This window comes from Halichoerus grypus, chromosome 5, assembly GCF_964656455.1.
Source record: "Halichoerus grypus chromosome 5, mHalGry1.hap1.1, whole genome shotgun sequence".
NCBI classification, from domain to species: Eukaryota; Metazoa; Chordata; class Mammalia; order Carnivora; family Phocidae; genus Halichoerus; species Halichoerus grypus.
The window spans coordinates 139,625,425-139,647,442 of NC_135716.1; the positions used below are offsets into that span (position 1 = coordinate 139,625,425).

At 38.4% G+C, this 22,018-nt stretch overlaps 1 protein-coding gene and 1 long non-coding RNA gene across 11 annotated transcripts in view; one reads left to right on the forward strand and one right to left on the reverse strand.

Moving 5' to 3' along the window:
* The window catches only part of LOC118546233 (uncharacterized), a 567,633-nt gene that overhangs the window by 483,634 nt on the left and 61,981 nt on the right, over positions 1-22,018 (forward strand). The gene's annotated exons all lie outside the window — the stretch shown is intronic.
* LOC118546235 (uncharacterized) lies at positions 1,490-19,338 on the reverse strand. Its single transcript, XR_004922498.2, has 3 exons — positions 19,289-19,338; positions 8,644-8,679; positions 1,490-1,503 (listed from the first exon to the last, which is right to left on the reverse strand). It is a non-coding gene; the product is annotated as an uncharacterized LOC118546235 (long non-coding RNA).

Below are 22,018 nucleotides of genomic sequence, written 5' to 3' on the forward strand. Positions count from 1 at the left end.
CCCAAGCTGAGAGCCCGCATCTCAGCTCTGTCTCTGCAGCTGGCTTCCCCACTCCGATACCTGGGATTTCTGCCGCACTCAGGCACCCCAGGTCTTTCTGTGACCCCGAGGGTCCTGAGACCACACTGTCCCAGTGAGGGTTCAACCCTCCGCTTAGCCACTGGAGCGACGTCCCTCAGTGGAGCAGACTTCTAAAAGTTCTGATTTTGTGCTCTGCTGCTCTATCACTTGTGGGTAACGGCTGATGGAGGCCCCTTCCCCCGCCATCTATCCTCCCGGATATCGCCTGGGATTCACTTCTCTGTATGTCCTACCTTCCAGAATGTGGTCAATTGTCTGTTCAGAGAGTTGCTGCTATTCTTTTCTTTGATCTCCTGTTGAGTTTGTAGGTGTTCAGAATGGTTTGATCCCTATCTAGCTGAATTCCTGGGACCAGATGAAATTTAGGTCTCCTACTCCTCCACCATCTTGGTCCCCTCCAGGGTGGTATAGCAGTTTAAAGCATCCTGGAACCAAACTGCCTCAATTTTTGACAATGTGTGATCTTAGGTAACTTGCTTAACCCTCTGTTATCTCTAAAATGGAGATAATAACAGTACTTACCTGTGAGACTTATGGGAATTCTAGGAGGTGATATAGTTAAGCATTTAGAACAATGTCTGATGCATAGGAAACTAGAAAGAATTGGTAGTTATTGTTATTAGCAGTTAAATTATGGTTAGTTGGATGAAAGGATGAATGGGTGAATGCATTTTCAGTTGACATTTGGCAATAAGTTGCCAAGTTATTATCACTAATAAAGTTTGAGGCATGTTTTGTTCTAATTTTAAAAATACATTAGACATCAGATGTCTTTAAAACATGGTTCATTTTGTCTTACTCTCAAATTTGTCTTGTCAACAGTGATAATATGGGCTTTGTCAGAATCAATATTCTGGCATAAATTTTTAGGAGGGAATGGGCTAGGATACAGTTTTCCCCTAGCATTTCTGACAGCATCTGAGATTGTATTCACATCAGAAGATTCCTTTTCATCATACATTGTCTTTTCATTTTCCCTACAGTGCTGGCACATAGTAAGGCACTCAATATTGTTTGAATGAATGGCATAGGACAAACAATTAGAGGAATTATTGTTCATGAAGTTCACTTCTAGAAAAATACTGGAAAATTACAACTAGAGAATAACTCTAAAGAATAGACTTATTATGGTGAGATTCTTTATGTTGTCTTTGTTCCTTGTCTTACATTATAAAATAAGCTTTCATTGTGATAGAGTAGAAAGTTCCCTAGTCTCTAATTTTTTGGACATATGAAGGGCAAAAGTCATTTAAGTTCTATGAGCCTCAGTTTTTCATAGTTAAAAGATAATTATATTCATCTTATATTAGTGTGTGGATTAAATGATATAGTTGTATTGAAATACCTATGCATAGTGGTATCCATAAAGGCTTTCATTTCCTTTTCTCCAGTTAGTCATCAGCCATATTTTTCACTTTCTCACTGTAACAAGGGAATGGTGATGATTAATGAGACACTTTATTTATAAGCAACTTGGTGGGGAACACTCTTTGCTTCTTCTGTGAAAGTATTTAATAAAAAAATTCAAGTTGAAAACATCAACTTTATGATGGAAAATGAATGCCAAGATCAGATAGCATTTTTCAAAGTACTGGAACTTTGGACAAATAGTTGGAAATTTGGCCCTGAATTACTTCAGAAATCTATAGACCAAAGAGTTTCTGCGAACTTGATCAAACCTAAAGGCCTCCAACTTGAAACAAATTATTGTAAGAGCAATAGAGCTATAGGAATTTCTACCAATCATAGAGGTAAAGAGCAAAAATAAAATTCCTGGCATTTGAAACTACTTACATTCTTTGTTTCAAGTTTTTATTTAAATTCCAGTTAGTTAATATATAGTATAATATTAGTTTCAGGGATAGAATTTAGTGATTCATCACTTACATATAACACCCAGTGCTCATCACAACAAGTGCCCTCCTTAATACTGTATTTACATTTTTTAACCTATTTCTTCTTTAATTTTTACAAAAGACTGCCATTTAGTTATATGGGTGCATCTATCACCTTACAATGGCTATTGTATGTCAGTTAGAGAAAGAGCACTGTCTTGGGAGGATAGAGATGTGGTTTCTAGTCCTTGACCTATTCTGATTAGCTACACACTTTGGTCAAATCACAACATCCACTTAATGACCAGCATGAAACCAGGACAGGCTTTTTCCTCAAAGCTGTGAGGCTTTGCACAAGAAATACCCATCTTCACCTATTCTAAGAGACTTTAAGGTAGAGGGGCCAGAAGAGGGAAAAGCTATGAAAGCAGTGGTAATTCTAAAAGCAACCAGTTGACCTCATTTAATGATAAATGACCCAAAGAAGGTACCATATCAATCAACCATTAATCTGATTCTAAGTTTTCTCTTTTGCATTTGAGCTTTTTTCTTTTTAAAAATTTTTGAGGTAGCATGTTGAAATGGAAAAGGCACTAAACTAGAAATCAGAAGGTACATTTCCTCTATGGACTCAAGTGTATCATTTCTTTCATATGTTTCCTTGGGCAAGTCTCTCTCTGATTTTTCAAGGTCTGACTTTTTTTTTTTAATGAGAATAAATTTTCAGCCCTAACTAATTAATATGTCCTTTGTGATAACCTAATTTAATTGAACTTAACAAATATTTGTGTGCTGTTACTAGGTGCGAGTCACTGTTCCTTCATGCATTTCTTAGATTCAACAAAAAATTCTTGGACATCCACCATTTACTAGATGCTGTGCTGAGTTCTAGCCTACTGTCATAGAAGCTATAATCTCATGAGGGATGATGCATGAAATCTATTGATGTGTTCAATACTATGCCAAAAGTATGACTATATTCCTATAGGAAAAGAGGATGGGATTAACTCTGCCTCGGGTAGTGGCAAGGTCAAAAGCCTCAGAGAGGGAGTGGCACATGAGTTTGATCTTAAAGCATAGTCAGGATTTCTCTAGGTGAAAGGATTAGCAAAACAGAATGGATTTAGAAATATCTGACTCCAAGCTTGATATGATGATATGATCATCAAGACAGCATGGTACTGGCACAAAAACAGACACATAGATCAATGGAACAGAATAGAGAGCCCAGAAATGGACCCTCAACTCTATGGTCAACTCATCTTCGACAAAGCAGGAAAGAATATCCAATGGAAAAAAGACAGTCTTTTCAATAAATGGTGCTGGGAAAATTGGACAGCCACATGCAGAAGAATGAAACTAGATCATTTTTTTACACCATACACAAAAATAGACTCAAAATGGATGGAAGACCTAAATGTGAGACAGGAGTCCATCAAAATCCTAGAGGAGAACACAAGAATATATAATATATATTATAAGAATATATATATTATAAGAATATATTACATATATGTGTATGTATAGTTATATATATATTCCCCACCTATTTCTTATCTTCTCTCTCTTTGCCAGCTTTAGTCACTTACACTAAAGATTGGCTTACTCATATGATTCCACTTATATGAAGTGTCTAGAATAGGCTAAATCATAGAAAGTATATTAGTGGTTTACAGGAAAAGAAAGGGACTGCTAATGAGTACAGGGTTTCATTTTGGGGTGATAAAAATATTCTAAAATTAGTGGTGATAGTTGTATAACTCTGAATCTACCAAAACCCCCTGAATTGTGTACTTTAAAATATGAAATTTATGGTATGTGAATTATAAAACAATAAAGCTGTTACTTTAAAAAAAAGACAAATAGTTTCCTCTCCAGATTGAGGTAAATGGCCTCTGGAAAATTCCAGGTGTCATATTGTGGCTCTTACCACTCTCATATCCAGTTTAAACAAAGCAAAGCACATCTAAAGGGAGAAGAAAGTATTACTGGCCCATATTTGATCAGGCGTCCATTCCTAGACTGTCAGCTTTGGGCAGAGGAACATAATCATATAACACAAATATGATTTACTTTTGGTTCAGTGGATAGAGGATGTGCTTTGTAATCAGACTGTGCTAGATTTAAATCAATGTTCTTTCAAACCAACCAGCTACATCACCTTGGGCTAGTCATCTCTCTCCCCTTGACTCAAATTATGCTTCTGCTAAGTCAGGATAATAATTCATAGAGCTTTCAGGGAGATTAAGTAAAATAATATATGAGATGAATCTAATACAGTTCTTGGAATAGGTGGTAAATTCCATTCTCCCTTGGGAGTCTACGCATATGTAGGGAATGTAGGAATGGCAGAGTCTACCAGAAAGTAGTATTTCCCCTTCTATAGGGTGGGGTTATTTTTGGGGAGTGGGGGGGGCAGGAATTTTCCCTATCAGGGATTATATTTTTTCAACTTTCCTTGTGTGGCCTGGCCATGATGTGTATTTGTCTAGTGGTATGTGAATGAAAAGGATGTGTATTGCTCTGATCCAGGGTTTTAAAGAAGCAGGTTTATCCTTTTCCCCACCCTCTTCCTCCCTATCTGGCTCTGAAGCCCTTTTGGATGCAAAGCTATAAGACTGTAGGGACTGGATCCTTGAACTACTCCATGGAGGAAAACTGCACACCAAACAGGAACAGAAGTGTTAGACTCCTGCACAAGTGAGGAATAAACTTTCATTGGGTTAATTTAATGAAATTTGGGATGTATTGTTTATAGCAGCTAGCATTATTCTAACTAATACAATATACAATAAGGCTCCTTCCTTGGGATCAATTTGAGAAAACACAAATTATACTATCCTGGGATTCATTGCTTTGTTTCTTCACAGAATATCAAATCTCATTCATTTGAATCCAATGCCATTTATGTTGCTTCTATGAGAGTATTTTTCAAAAAGATCAATGAAATAAAACTGTAAAATTCATGAGATCATTCCATGACCCTTGAATTATTTTTTTCTACCCTCCTTCAACATTCATTCAACAAATATTTATTGAGTGCCTTTGTTGGAAGAGAGGGACTAGTGGAGATATATTTTAAAAAATAGATAGAAATACCAGACTGGGTAATTGGAAGCTAGTGCTCAAGGCGAGCTGTAGATCATAGGTGTATTACAACAGCCTTCATGAAAAGCTGCTGACTTTTCAAAGCATATTTGATGATTATGTCTACCTTTAAGTCTTTATCTATTACTTATCAGATATAACACACCTAATTAAAAAATATTTTTCTCTCCTACATATTAATCCTATGTGAGCTTATTGCCAGAGGAATTTCTAAGCACCACAACTGATAATCTTAAGAGAACAGAGACCACTGGGGTTTTGTAGAAAAAGTGAAGCTTTGGAGCCATTGAAATCTACATTCAAATCCTGTTTTCAACCTGAGACTCATTTTCCTTTTCTGTAAAATGAAAAATTTAATTGCTATTTCTCAGGGTTTTAAAGAGAATTTTAAGTCACTTATATATAGTGAGTGGTAGCCTAGTAAATGACAAATAAAAGATAACAGGTATGATAATTGCCCCCCAAAATTCCCATCTAATTAATTCAGATCTGTTATGACCTCATGACTGACAAGCACAATTGGCGATTACTGTGATTTAGCTCCTCCCCCTCTTTAACATATACAAGGGCTCTCTGACCAAGTCTGACTCCAGTATGTGGATATATCCATGTGTGTATGCATGATTGCACATGTATACCTACACCATGCATGTGTAAACATGAACACACATGTGCACACATGCACTCTTACACATTTTTCTTCTCTCAGAGCATTCATGATGGGCCGCCTAATTTCCTCAGTCTGAAGATTCTAGAGATTTTTCTATTTCTGCCTATGTTTTAAAGTCTCTATTCAGCTTCCTGAATGAAATTTGTTAATTTGTGTCACTATTACATGCTTTAGGTTGTCTATTATTGTTTAGTCCCACCAAGAAGTGAAAACTCAGTGTATCACACCAGGAAACAAATGAAAGCTCAGAATTTTTAAAAAGTCATCCTTAGCAATAATCTATAAAAAAGCTAAATTAGAATTCTTTAAAAATGATCTGATGTCTCTGGAAATTTTAAAAGCCCTAGTGTGAATTGAGTATGCCCAAGTTGGTTGGTTGGTTGGTTTGGTAAAAACGCTTGATCCGATGAGGTGCTTAGTAAACTTTGGCCTTTCCTCTGACAATGTGTATCTGCCCAGGTGTGTTCTTAGTTATTGGAGTCCATGTTACTGAGAGAGAAAGCCAAACATGGAGTAAATTTAGTGGGAAGATTTGTTTTTAGTGGTTTTTAGGTGGGAAGGACAGATTTAAGGCATAAAACGGTGGGGACAGCACTAATTGCCTCTCTCCCTAACTCCTTCTATGCATGAAGATAGACTGAGTCTGATGCTCCTTTCAGATTTAGGAAGGTTAACAACTCAGCCCCTGAGATATGCAGGAAAGAAAACATCTTCTCCATTCTGTTTTTTATCCCTATCAACAGGGCTGTCACCAGAACCTGTTTCAGAGGAATGAAAAGTCATTGCCCTAATGAACAGGGCTAACATTTACTGAGTATCTAAATATTTTGAGTATTTCATTAATTCACAGTATTCTTAACAATGTTCTGAGTAAGGTACTGTTATTACCCATGTTTGTGAGGAAAGAAAAAGACACAGACTAAATACATACCCAGACTAAATACAGAGGCAAGGCTTGAACCCAGGCATTCTCGCTTTTGACAACTTGGCTCTACTGGCCCTCAAAAGCATCTGCCCAGAGGTATCTGTGGTGGGCAGCTGTGTAATCCTAGTTAAGCACATGGGTTATGGTGTTACCTATCTATAAATTGTGGTCCTGGCTGTGCCATGCATAGCTGTGTGTGACTTTGGGCAAAGTATCCCATCTACTTGAGGTTTCTCACCAAGTAACATGGTTAGATAATATCATCTACCTTACAGGATTCCTTAGATGTTTGATGAATTTCAAATGATGAGCACTCAATACATGTTAGCTATTATGATTATTTCTCTCCCACTAGCTTGTAAGGTCCTCAAAGACAAATTGTCCTGGTCACTGGTAGATTGCTCGGTGCCCAGCACCATGTTTGGCAAATGATCAATAGAGGTGGAATGGTTGAAGAAAAGAACACTTCCATTTTGACGGGCATTCATTGTTCTCTGAATCTGTGTCTCCTGTCCCAAAGGGTCTCCTGTGTTTGTCTTTGAGAATAAGGCCATTGGGACGTTGAAGATATAGGGGCCTTCAGGGAAAGATAGGCCCTTTGCATAAATAGTTCAGGTTATTTTCCCTCCACAAGACCCCACACACTGACACATAATTCCCTTTGGGCCAGATTTTCCTAAAAAGTGGTGTGCTGGATGGTGGCAGAGTCATCCAGGCCAAAATAGACACACGTCTCTCTAGGTCATTCTTTCATCCAACAAATATTCATGGAATAACTTATGTGTCTCTGGCTCTATAAAGCACAAGGAATAGAAAATCAAGTGACATCAGTTCTCTCTCTTCAGCAAGACTGTAACCTGGGTTAAAAGTGGAAAATACATGTTCCCTATGCCCTCTGTAACCATGCCCACAATAAGGTATGATAGTTGCCTTCTTGCTGCTATTCCTGGGCCAAGCAGTTACTCGAATGAAACTCCTTAGCGGCAGAGTCTCTGGTTTATTCGCTGTGCCATTCCCAGGGTGTGGTCATAATAGGTGTTCAAAATACACTCGTTGGATGAAGGGATTAAACACAATGGCACCAAGGGTGAAATCTGTTACAGGTCTCAGAGTTTGGGAAGTTATAATTCTAATTCTAGGAATTAACAATTTAGCCAAGGAAAACTAGTCTTACCCTCTGGACTTGTAATTGGTAAACCCTTCTGATGAGGACCTTTGCATGGTTAGTTTAGAAAGGGCATATCTTTTTTCCCTTTCCACATGCTCCTAGGGACATATCTATTATATATTATAGGTGGTGTATTCTACTGCCCTTACTTCCTCTTTAATATTAATGGAAAAATAAAATAGAATGAACAGAAAAGTATCCCAATGTGTGACAAACATAAAAGCTTCAAAGAACATTCGAGTATAAATAATCTGGCACCATAGTCACTGAGAGGTCATTAAAATGGCCGAGACTCTATAGGTGAGACTAGGTGGGCAATGGCCCACAACTAGACTGTTGTAAAATGGAATGATTATGAAAAAATAGAAAGAAGAGGCTTCAGAGTCAGACAGACGGAGGTTTACTTCCAACTGTTGCTATGTGGTTTGAGTGTTACTGAACCTCTCTGGACTTTTGTTTCTTAAATTGAAAAATAGCCATGTGATCTAGCAATCCCATTTGTGGGTATATATCCACAGGAAATAAAATCAGTATCTTGAAGAGATATCTACACTCCCATATTCACTGAAGCATTATTCACAATTGGAAAGACATGGAAACACCTAAGTGTCCATCAACAGTTGAATGGATAAAGAAAACGTGAGATACATGTATGCTCACACACACATACACACATATGCACACACACAGTGGAATCTCATTCAGTTATAAAAAAGAAGGAAATCCTGCCGTTTGTGACAATATGGATGAATTTGGAGGACATGATGCTAAGTAAAATAAGCCAGACACAGAAAGACAACTGTATTATTTCCCTTACATGGAAAATCTTAAAAAAAAAAAAAAAAGTTAAACTCACAGAAGCAGCTGAGAGTAGAACGGTGGTTACCAGGGCCTGAGGAGTGGAGGAAATGGGGAGATGTTAGTTAAAAAGTACAAACTTTCAGTTATAAGATGAGTAAGTTCTGGGATCTAATGCAGGGCATGGTGACTATAGTTAATACTACTATATTGTATACTTAATATCTGCTAAGAGAGTAAATACTAAGTATTCTTACTACACACCCACAAAAAGGTAACTATGTAAGGTGATAGAAGTGCTTAGCTTGATTGTGGTAATTATTTCACAATTTATATGTATATCAAGTCACCACATTTTATGCCAGAACTTTTATTTGTCATTTATACCTCAATGTAGCTGGAAAAAAAAAAAAAAAGAAAGAAAACTAGGATTAATATCACATACTTCATAAAGTTCTTGTGATAGTTATTTGAGATTATGCAAACTGAGAACCTAGTTCGGTGAAAGCCTAAATTATTAGTAATTTTTAGTCATAGCTATTGTTTTCTTGAGTCAAATTTTACATCACAATGCAGCCAGTAGAGGACAATGTGCTTAATATACCTACCACTTTTCTAATTGTCGCTGGTATATGATGAGTTTCAATCATGCAGCACTTGAGTTAAAGGAGGGTTAGAGAATTGAATTCTAATCATCAAAAGAGCCAGTTTCAACCAGTGTGTATCTGTGTCCTGTGATCACGTGTTTGTTATTTTAAGTGTTTCAACTGCCCAGAGTTGATTTCCTTTGCTTCTAACCCCTTGATTTAAAACTTAGCAATTTTATCATCCTTTCAGCCATGGGGTAAAGTACATCATACTATAATGAAAGAGCCCAGATTTTAGAATGAGAAAGACCTTGTTTTAAATTCTGCCTGCCTCTGTTACCAGCTATACTGATTTGGGGAAGTCACTTAACCTTTCTAAACATCAGTTTCTCATCCCAAATGTATAGCAATATAATGATTACTTAAGGGGGGCTCCTTGGTTTTAGTCCTTACCCCTTCAAATTTGTATTCTAGTCTATTACTGGAATGATCTATCTAAAGTCTAAATCAGATCATGTTTCTTTCTTGCTAAAACTCTTTAAAGACCTTCTACATCTGTATTAGCTAGTTGTGTGTGTGGGGGGGTGTTTTTGAAAATGTAGGTTCTCTGCTCCCACCCCAGACTTAGTAAATTATAATCTCCTAGCATGAATGAGCCTAACTTTTCCATGATTTGACCCTAGCCTCTTTTTAGCATTATCTCACACCCCCCACATCACAGGCTATCTGTAACTATAGCAGTTACTGACAGCTTCCCTAACACGTTATGCATCTGCCCTTGCTCAGGTAGCTTTCTCTGATGAATGACTTTCATGTCTCATTTTTCTACGAGGTAATCTCATCCACATTTTATAATACTCAGATAAACCTTACCTCCTCTATGAAGATTTTTCTTGCCCCGCTCCCAGAAAGAACTGAATACTTTGTTTAGGTGCCCGAATGTGATGTACAGACTTGAAAATCAAGTAGATGACTATTACAAACATTCATTTTCTTGCCTATAAGCCTCTAAATGGCTGGATGGGAGTTGTCTTATTTGTCTTTGTATCATCAGCACTAGCACATAGTACATGGGCAACAAAATTTGATGAAGAAATGAAGCCCATCTTTTGAAATTATGAACTCTGGAACAGAGATGTGTAGCTTTGATGAATGAGGGCATAGAAACTACAAGTTGTAAATGATCTCTTTGCCTTTGATATGGTAAGAAACAAATCAGTTTCTCTCTTTGGATCATTAAACTTGGACCATTTCATTTGGAGCTTTGGAGAAGCCATTTCTGCTGAATACTGCCTTCTATTTTTTAGAGCAGTGAGTGGTTTCAGACGTTGGTCTGCAGCTGTGGCATTAATACAGATGCTGACATGTCAGTATACCCAAGGAGCAAAGCTTTTTTGGGTGGAAAGATTACCAAAGATTTTCATTTCAGTCCAACCCAGAGGTTCAGGGATGATATAAACAGCATGCTGTTTTACCCATCCGTGATTGCCCAGGGAAGTATGCTGTATTTTATGGGCAACCTGGTGGCAGGAGATATATTGTCCAGTGGTTTTCTACCTGCTGTTTGATTTATGATTGAAGGTCAGCTATATTATGGCTCACCTGCCAATGCTAACTACCTTTTATAAAATTATGGTCCTTCTGAATGGATGAATGCCTCTTAGTTCACACTTTCCATCAGAGTTTTGTAGGTAACAGTTACTGATGCCAGTTGGTTCTTGGCAATAGCATTAAACTTCAAGCCATAGACGATGAGGACCCTTGGACCTTCTGATGTGTGGCTCAGGCCTTAAAATCTTTACAGGGAATACAAATGGTGATGCTAAATCAGGTTGATCTTTCTCCTACTCTCCTTAAACTTCCTTTCCTCTCTAGTGTCATGTTCCGCTGCTGTAAAGAAGTTAAGGGTCTGTCAAACTGGTATTTATTCTCTGCTGAGTCAGGAGCTCACTTTATAGCTGCATATTTTTTATTCCCTTTCCATCTAGGAGCAGTGATTTTGGGCTCCAGTTAGGTGATGAATTTTGTTGAGAAATCCTTATAGGAAGAGGGTATATCCACATAATATTCTGAAGTACCTAGTTGGCTGTTACTCAGAAAATGAGGTATATAGGTTTGCAGCCTGACTCCTCTTATATTCCTACAGTTCTTCACCTCTCATAAGATGTTCCCACATATAGTCTCAAGGTGGTACAGTAGAATGTTGAGAGAATATACTCCAAAGCTAGATAGAACTGTTTGAGTCCTGCTGATATCATTATGTGACTGGCTGTGCTCCCCAGTGATAATGGTGACAAAATGTCATAGACAGCATATACTAAGCATCCAGTAAATATTATTTTATAGTTTTTTTAAATTTTTTATTGTTATGTTAATCACCATACATTACATCATTAGTTTTTGAGGTAGTGTTCCATGATTCATTGTTTGTGCATAATGCCCAGTGCTCATGCAGAATATGCCCTCTTTAATACCCATCACCAGGCTAACCCATCCTCCCACCCCCCTCCCCTCTAGAACCCTCAGTTTGTTTTTCTGAGTCCATCCTCTCTCCTGGATCGTCTCCCCCTCCAATATCCCCCCCTTCATTCTTCCCCTCCTGCTATCTTTTTTTTTCTTAACATATAATGTATTATTTGTTTCAGAGGTACAGATCTCTGATTCAACAGTCTTGCACAATTCACAGCGCTCACCATAGCACGTACCCTCCGTAATGTCTATCACCCAACCACCCCATCCCTCCCACCCCACCCCCCCACTCCAGCAACCCTCAGTTTGTTTCCTGAGATTAAGAATTCCTCATATCAGTGAGTTCATATGATACATGTCTTTCGATGATTGACTTATTTCGCTCAGCATAACAACCTCCAGTTCCATCCACGTTGTTGCAAATGGCAAGATTTCATTCCTTTTGATGGCTGCATAATATTCCATTGTATATATATACCACATCTTCTTTATCCATTCATCTGTCGATGGACATCTTGGCTCTTTCCATAGTTTGGCTGTTGTGGACATTGCTGCTATAAACATCAGGGTGCACGTACCCCTTTGGATCCCTACATTTGTATCTTTGGGGTAAATACCCAGTAGTGCAATTGCTGGATCGTACGGTAGCTCTATTTTCAACTTTTTGAGGAACCTCCATACCGTTTTCCAGAGTGGCTACACCAGCTTGCATTCCCACCAACAGTGTAGGAGGGTTCCCGTTTCTCCACATCCCCGCCAACATCTGTCGTTTCCTGACTTGTTAATTTTAGCCATTCTGACTGGTGTGAGGTGGTATCTCACTGAGGTTTTGATTTGGATTTCCCTGATGCCGAGCGATGTTGAGCACTTTTTCATGTGTCTGTTGGCCATTTGGATGTCTTCTTTGGAGAAATGTCTGTTCATGTCTTCTGCCTATTTCTTGATTGGATTATTTGTTCTCTGGGAGTTGAGTTTGATAAGTTCTTTATAGATTTTGGATACTGGCCCTTTATCTGATATGTCATTTGCAAATATCTTCTCCCCTTCTGTTGGTTGTCTTTTGGTTTTGTGGACTGTTTCTTTTGCTGTGCAAAAGCTTTTTATCTTGATGAAGTCCCAATAGTTCATTTCTGCCCTTGTTTCCCTAGCCTTTGGTGATGTTTCTAGGAAGAAGTTGCTGCGGCTGAGGTCGAAGAGGTTGCTGCCTGTGTTCTCCTTTAGGATTTTGATGGACGCCTGTCTCACATTGAGGTCTTTCAACCACTTGGAGTCTATTTTTGTGTGTGGTGTAAGGAAATGGTCCAGTTTCATTCTTCTGCATGTAGCTGTCCAATTTTCCCAACACCATTTGTTGAAGAGACTGTCTTTTTTCCATTGGACATTCTTTCCTGCTTTGTCAAAGATTAGTTGACCATAGAGTTGAGGGTCCATTTCTGGGCTCTCTATTCTGTTCCATTGATCTATGTGTGTGTCTTTGTGCCAGTACCATGCTCTCTTGATGATGACAGCTTTGTAATAGAGCTTGAAGTCCGGAATTGTGATGCCGCCAGCTTTGCTTTTCTTTTTCAACATTCCTCTGGCTATTCAGGGTCTTTTCTGGTTCCATACAAATTTTAGGATTATTTGTTCCATTTCTTTGAAAAAAGCGGATGGTATTTTGATGGGGATTGCATTGAATGTGTAGATTGCTCTAGGTAGCATGGACATCTTCACAATATTTGTTCTTCCAATCCATGAGCATGGAACATTTTTCCATTTCTTTGTGTCTTCCTCAATTTCTTTCATAAGTATTTTATAGTTTTCTGAGTACAGATTCTTTGCCTCTTTGGTTAGATTTATTCCTATGTATCTTATGGTTTTGGGTGCAATTGTAAATGGGATCGACTCCTTAATTTCTCTTTCTTCTGTCTTGTTGGAGTATAGGAATGCAACTGATTTCTGTGCATTGATTTTATATCCTGCCACTTTACTGAATTCCTGTATGAGTTCTAGCAGTTTTGGGGTGGAGTCTTTGGGTTTTCCACATAGAGTATCATATCATCTGCAAAGAGTGAGAGTTTGACTTCTTCTTTGCTGATTTGGATGCCTTTAATTTCCTTTTGTTGTCTGATTGCTGTGGCTAGGACTTCTAATACTATGTTGAATAACAGTGGTGAGAGTGGACATCCTTGCCACGTTCCTGACCTTAGGGGGAAAGCTCTCAGTTTTTCCCCATTGAGAATGATATTCGCTGTAGGTCTTTCATAGATGGCTTTTATGATATTGAGGTATGTACCCTCTATGCCTATACTCTGAAGAGTTTTGATCAAGAAAGGATGCTGTACTTTGTCAAATGCTTTTTCTGCATCTATTGAGAGGATCATATGATTCTTGTTCTTTCTTTTGTTAATGTATTGTATCACGTTGATTGATTTGCGGATGTTGAACCAACCTTGCAGCCCAGGGATAAATCCCACTTGGTCGTGGTCAATAATCCTTTTAATGTACTGTTGGATCCTATTGGCTAGGATTTTGGTGAGAATTTTTGTATCCCTGTTCATCAAGGATATTGGTCTGTAATTCTCCTTTTTGATGGGGTCTTTGTCTGGTTTTGGGATCAAGGTAATGGTGGCCTCACAAAACGAGTTTGGAAGTTTTCCTTCCATTTCTATTTTTTGGAACAGTTTCAGATGAATAGGTATTAATTCTTCTTTAAATGTTTGGTAGAACTCCCCTGGGAAGCCATCTGGCCCTGGGCTTTTGTTTGTTGGGAGATTTTTGATGACTGCTTCAATTTTCCTAGTGGTTATAGGTCTGTTCAGGTTTTCTATTTCTTCCTGGTTCAATTTTGGTAGTTGATGCATCTCTAGGAATGCATCCATTTCTTCCAGGTTATCTAATTTCCTGGCATAGAGTTGCTCATAATATGTTCTTATAATTGTATTCCTTGGTGTTGGTTGTGATCTCTCCTCTTTCATTCATGATTTTGTTGATTTGGGTCATTTCTCTTTTCTTTTTGATTAGTCTGGCCAGGGGTTTATCAATCTTGTTAATTCTTTCAAAGAACCAGCTCCTAGTTTCGTTGATCTGTTCTACTGTTCTTTTGGTTTCTATTTCATTGATTTCTGCTCTGATCTTTATTACTTCTCCTGCTGGGTTTAGGCTTTATTTGCTGTTCTTTCTCCAGCTCCTTTAGGTATAGGGTTAGGTTGTATACTTGAGACCTTTCTTGTTTCTTGAGAAAGGCTTGTATTGCTATATACTTTCCTCTTAGAACTGCCTTTGCTGCATCCCAAAGATTTTGAACAGTTGTGTTTTCATTTTCATTGGTTTCCATGAATTTTTTTAATTCTTCTTTAATTTCCTGGTTGACCCATTCATTCTTTAGTAGGATGCTCTTTAGCCTCCATGTACTTGATTGAGTTCTTTCCGACTTTCCTCTTGTGATTGAGTTCTAGTTTCAAAGCATTGTGGTCTGAAAATAGGCAGGGAATGATCCCAATCTTTTGGTACTGGTTGAGACCTAGGATGTGATCGATTCTGGAGAATGTTCCATGAGCACTAGAGAAGAATGTGTATTCCGTTGCTTTGGGATGGAGTGTTCTGAATATGTCTGTGAAGTCCATTTGGTCCAGTGTGTCATTTAAAGTCTTTATTTCCTTGTTGATCTTTTGCTTAGATGATCTGTCCATTTCAGTGAGGGGGGTGTTAAAGTCCCCCACTATTATTGTATTGCTGTCAATGTGTTTCTTTGCTTTTGTTATTAATTGGCTTATATAAGTGGCTGCTCCCATGTTAGGGGCATAGATATTTACAATTGTTAGATCTTCTTGTTGGATAGACCCTTTAAGTAGGATATAGTGTCCTTCCGCATCTCTTATTAGAGTCTTTGGTTTAAAGTCTAATTTGTCTGATATAAGGATTGCCACCCCAGCTTTCTTTTGGTCTCCATTAACATGGTAAATGGTTTTCCACCCCCTCACTTTCAATCTGGGGGTGTCTTTGGGTCTAAAATGAGTCTCTTGCAGACAGCATATCGATGGGTCTTGTTTTTTTTATCCAATCTGATACCCTGTGTCTTTTGATTGGGGCATTTAGCCCATTTACATTCAGGGTAACTATTGAAAGATATGAATTTAGTGCCATTGTATTGCCTGTAAGGTGACTGTTACTGTATATTGTCTGGTTTCCTTTCTGGTCTATATTGCTATTAGGCTCTCTCTTTGCTTAGAGGACCCCTTTCAATATTTCTTGTAGGGCTGGTTTCGTGTTTGCAAATTCCTTTAGTTTTTGTTTGTCCTGGAAGCTTTTTATCTCTCCTTCTATTTTCAATGACAGCCTAGCTGGATATAGTATTCTTGGCTGCATATTTTTCTCGTTTAGTGCTCTGAATATATCATGCCAGTCCTTTCTGGCCTACCAGGTCTCTGTGGATAGGTCTGTTGCCAATCTAATGTTTCTACCATTGTAGGTTACATATGTCTTCTCCTGAGCTGCTCTCAGGATTTTCTCTTTGTCTCTGAGACTTGTAAGTTTTACTATTAGATATCGGGGTATTGACCTATTTTTATTGATTTTGAGAGGGGTTCTCTGTGTCTCCTGGATTTTGATGCCTGTTTCCTTCCCCAAATTAGGGAAGTTCTCTGCTATAATTTGCTCCAATATACCTTCTGCCCCTCTCTCTCTTTCTTCTTCTTCTGGGATCCCAATTATTCTAATGTTGTTTCATCTTATGGTATCACTTATCTCTCAAATTCTGCCCTTGTGATCCAGTAGTTGTTTATCTCTCTTTTCTCAGCTTCTTGATTTTCCATCATTTGGTCTTCTGTATCACTGATTCTCTCTTCTGCCTCATTTATCCTAGAAGTTAGTGCCCCCATTTTTTATTGCACCTCATTAATAGCCTTTTTGATTTTGACTTGGTTACATTTTAGTTCTTTATTTCTCCAGAAAGGGTTTCTCTCATAACTTCCATGCTTTTTTCAAGCCCAGCTAGTATCTTTAAAGTGATGATTCTGAACTCTAGATCCAACAATGTACTAATGTCCGTATTGAGGAGGTCCCTGGCAGTCGGTACTACCTCTTGTTCTTTTTGTTGAGGTGATTTTTCCCGTCTTGTCATTTTGTCCAGAGGCGAATAGATGAATGAGAGAACAAAATGCTAACAGGGTAACAACGTCCCCAGAAAATATACTTTAAACAAATCAGAAAAGACCTGAAGCTGGGGGGAAAGAAAGGGAAAGAAAGAAAAAAAAAAAAGAAAGTAAAAGATAAAAACAAAAACAGAACAAAACAAAAAAAACAGAATATGATCAAATATGATCAGGCTGGTGCATAGATCAGTGCCACACACTAGATTTTGGGTGTATTTTGGTCTTTTAGAAGAAAGTGCCTCCCAAAATTAAAAAAAAAAAAAAACTTATATATGTACAAAAATAAGGGTTGATATGATGAAGGGATGGAATATGACTGTAAAGATGAAAATTATAAAAAATTTTATAAAAGGAATTGATAAGTTGTTTGAAAAAAGAAAGAAGAGGATTTTTAAAAAAAGAAAAAAAAAGGGAGAGAATATGATCAGGCAGGAGACTAGAACAAAGCCATACACTAGGGATTTAGGGTATATTTTGATCTGTTAGAAGAAACTGTATCTTAAAATTTTAAAGAGAGAACAACTTATATATATACGCCAAAAATAAGGGTAACTACTATGAAGGGATGGAATATGACTCTAAAAATGAAAAATAAAACTGTTTTTTAAAAAAGGGATTGATAAGATGTTGGTTGAAAAAGGGAAAAAGAAAAATTAAAAAAAAAACAGTTAAAAAAATTAACTTTGAAAGACTAAAGAATCATGGTAAAAAGCCATGGATTCTATGTGCAGTATTCCCCTAGCGCTGGAGTTCTGCCATTCTCATTGATCGGTAAACTTGGCCTTGGCTGGCTGTTCTTGCTGATCTTCTGGGGGAGGGGCCTGTTGCCATGGTTCCCAAATGTCTTTGCCGGAGGCGGAACTGCCCCGCCCTTGCCGGTCCGGGCTAAGTCATCTGTTTTTTTTGTTTTGCTCTTGGGAGCTTTTGTTCCCTGCAAGCTTTCCGTTCAGCTTTGGAGGAGGAGAGTGAAAATGGCGCCCTCCCAATCTCCGCCCCGGAGGAGCCGAGAACTTGGGGCCCCACTCCTCAGTGAGCCCCCAGAGAAAAGCAGTCAGTCACTCCCATCTCCCCCGTCTCCGGCCGCACTCCGTGCTCACCCGGCCTGTGACCACGCGTTTCTGTCTCTGGCACCCGACTCGGTGTGGAGTCTCCAAACCCAGCAGATCCCTGCGGTGCGCTCCCGTGCCGCTCCTCCCGGGGGAGGAAGGGGAGTCTCCCTGGATCTGCCGCTTGTTGGGTCCCTGCTGGAGGAGCAGTGGCCCGACTGTGCCGTGGATCATGGTTTATGGCAACCCTGAGCTGAGAGCCTGCGCCTCGGCTCCGTCTCTGCAGCCGGCTTCCCTGCTCTGATACCTGGGAGCTCTGCCACACTCAGGCACCCCCGGTCTTTCTGTGACCCCAAGGGTCCTGAGACCACACTGTCCCACGAGGGTTCCACCCCCCGCTTAGCCACTGGAGTGACGTCCCTCAGTGGAGCCGACTTCTAAAAGTTCCGATTTTGTGCTCCGCGTGGCTCTATCACTTGCCAGAAGCGGCCGACAAAGGCCCACTCCCCTGCCTCCATCCTCCCAAATATTGCCTCTGATTCACTTCTCTGCAGGTCCTACCTTCCAGAAAGTGGTCGCTTTTCTGTTTAGAGAGTTGTTGCTATTCTTTTCTTCGATCTCCTGTTGAGTTTGTAGGTGTTCAGAATGGTTTGATTCCTATCCAGCTGAATTCCTGAGACCAGATGAAATCCAGGTCTCCTACTCCTCCGCCATCTTGCTCCACCCCCCTATTTTATAGTTTTTATTAGCATTTTTAGCTAGTGACTTTATCAATGCCTACCTTCTCTTGTGATTATTAATAATAACATATTAACCTCAGTGTATGTCTCTGCTTCAACCTTATAACAAGGTAAGAGTTCTCTAAAGGTTATCTCATCCACAGTTCTCCACATATATTTATATTGGGATTTTAGCAAAAATATTTACCATTTAGTATAATCTTAGTATTTTTTCCATAAGTACAAATTTCCTAGAAATGGTTTCTCCAGACATGTTATCTGAAACAATACATCATTTTAATAATTTCCTACTAAGGAGACTTTGTACTGAGCCCAAGGTATAGCAGGAGAGATTGAAATATGAGTTCAGGTACAAGACATGTAGCAAGGCTATGCTTTGGCTCCTTTGATTACATGCTGTTTGAATTTGGGTCAATTAACCTACCTCAGCTTTAGTTGCTTTCTTTACTTTTTTGTTTCCTTTTTGATTTTTTTTTTGTAAGATGAGTAACAATGTACAAATATGAACAACAAAATTCAAAGGAATTTTATGACAATGGATTAAGAAACAAACACAGATAAAACACTTAGGATAGTGTCTGGCCCATACTTAGCACTTATAAATGCAATCTCCTGTCCCAATAGCAGACTTGACCTGAAAATGTCCAAAATCTAGTACCTACAGAGATAGACAAAATAGGAACAAAAAACATTCTTAGCAACAAGTAGGGATTTATAGTAAGTACTTACTATTTTCAACTGTAATTTCAAAGAACTTCTGTTCACCAAACAGTGGTATTGGGAAATACCATTTGGAAGATGTCCAGGAAACTGCATGCATAATACAATATATGACCTCTTTGAAACATTTTTTGTTCATAGCCTCCTTAATAGTGACACCCAGGGGGAAAGTGAGGCAGCACAGCTCAGCACTGCAGTCATCTGATCTCCATGGCCAAGAAAGAAATAAAACAAAACTGTGGTAATTGACAGACAATCTTTCTAAGGCATATTGAAAAAAAAAAAAAAAAAGGTTGTCTAGCTGAGGATCTTTGACATAACCAAGTTGTAACATTGAGAATGAGTAGTCCCAGATTTTTAACGTAATGAGACTAATGAATTAGTCTTGAGTACAGAGATGATCTCTTCTTTGGCTTTGCATAGCAGAACACAAGGTTCAAAGACTCAAAAATTGCTGTTGAATTAACAGATAAATGCAGTTTGAAGATATTCAACAAAATCTGCATTTATAATTTGCCTTGCCTAAGATAGGAACACAAGAAATGGTTAATTAACTAATTACTTAATGGGGATATAGTAGGAAGGTAGGTGACTCTTGAATCCGAGTGACTCAGGCATAATTGTAATTTTTCTTCAACATCTCAAAACATTTCAAATAACCTTTACTTTTCCTAATGATTTTGAGATTTTTTCAAATACTTACTACCCAAAAACAGTCAGCATATTTTCTACAACTTGGCCAGAATTATAGTGTGTAGAGAGAAGGGACCAGGCTAATTTTTAAATGGAGTAGGAAAGGTTCCCTCTGGAGGACTGGGTTGTCCCAAGAGTTCTTAACTCAGTGATTGGTCTAAAAAATGTTTGAAGGTGAAAAATACTACATTTATTTTTTGGTTCTCACTCAAGCTACTAACCACAGCAATATGCCTAATTCTCTCCTGCTTATAAACTGGTAAGAAAGGTTTTCTTATCTGAAATATGCCAACAGTATATTGACTCATTACTGGTCTTCTTTTTACCTCTCCATTATATTGAAGATTGGAGCTTCATAGTACAGACCTTAGGCCATCTTTAAGACATAATATTCTTTCAGCTATTAGAAATGGTCATGGACCTTTGAGTTATTATCTTTAAGCATCTGTGGAAACATGGACTATTACATCTCAAAGTGAAGTTCACTTTTTACCAACTATCATCTATCTGTTGTCTCATTAGTAGTTTGAAAATGATTAAAGGAACACAACATAGAACTCCAATACTGGCCATCCCATGGGCACTAACTCCAAAGAACCGTATTTTCTTTCAGTTACAATCACTGTAATCACTAAGCCATCTGGGTCTAATTGATTTCCATACAATAGATAGGAATGCTTTCAAAGAGATTATTCTATTACTAAATGAAGACTGCTGAAACCTTGGTTTGTTATTGGATTTTGATATATATTCTTGATTCACTTACATCTATCCACACCTATTAAGATAGTCCTATGGGCTAATTTTTTTAATGCTAAGAATTTATTCATGTTGCATGATAAAGGTCCTATATATTTTAACAGTTAACTAAAATACAACACATACGATGACTGTTTCATCACTGCAGAATCTAGAGCTTCACTGTCCAATATGGTAGCCACTAACCAAATGTGGCTATTCACATTTAAAATTTAGTTAAAACTAAACAAAGTTAAAAATTCAGTTTCTCACAGTAGTCTTGTTTCAAGTGCTCTATAGCTGCATATGCCTAGTGTATTGGGCAGCATATATATAGAACATTCCCATCATTGCTGAATGTTCTACTGGACAGCACTGATCCAGGGCAACCAACTAAGACATCCCAATTACAGCAGACTTAATTAATGTCTGCAGGGTAAGACACTTGGTGTTGCATTTATCTCCATTAGCTCTGTAAATCAGGAAGAAATGTGTTTATCCTGGATGACATGGAGTCCTCCATAGTCAATTACTTGACCTGAGCTTCAGGATTCTGAAATTCCATGTCACTATTTTTTTTGCCTGCTGCTCTCCTACCATTTTTCCAATTAACTCTTTGTTTCTCACATATTTCTTTAGAATGGCGGCACACTGTCTGGCAAAGGGTAAGGAGGGAAAGGAAAAAGGATTAGAGGGTACACTGATGTCTAAGCAATAAAACCCTGGCATTCTGGGTTTAGACGTTCTCACATTGTAAGAAGCTCTAAAGTTTCACTTTAGAAAGAGAAGGAGCCTTTAAAGGGTTGATTTCTGCTTTTTCTGGCAAACCTTAACTTCCTGGTTCAAAGAAAAGACATGTATAAATGAGGCCCAAAAGGCTTCTTTGACATCAAATCATTCTTACAGCACAACATTTTGATGAGTTAAGTGTAAATGAACCAGAAACATATGGATTAAATTTCCCCCATCATAGTAAGAGGTTAGAAAAATGGTGGGGGAAATATGCCTGGGAAAATGCATTTGGGGGTTTGCTGGGCTCTCAGTGCTTAAAACTTTTTTGCTTCCAGCAAAACGTAATGTGGAAGCAGTCACCTCAGCTCTTTTCCTTATGCAAAGCTTACAGGGGAAAATTGGAAAAGACATTTGGGTTTCCCTTATAGTTGATAAGACTGTAATCTAGGTTGAGAGAGAGCTGTGGCCATATCTGGCACAATGGTGAATAAAAGGGAGTGTGTGTGTTGATGGGGGGAGTGTGTGTGTGTGTGTGTGTGTGTGTGTAGGGGTGCTCCCTTCCCTGTGCCAGTGAGC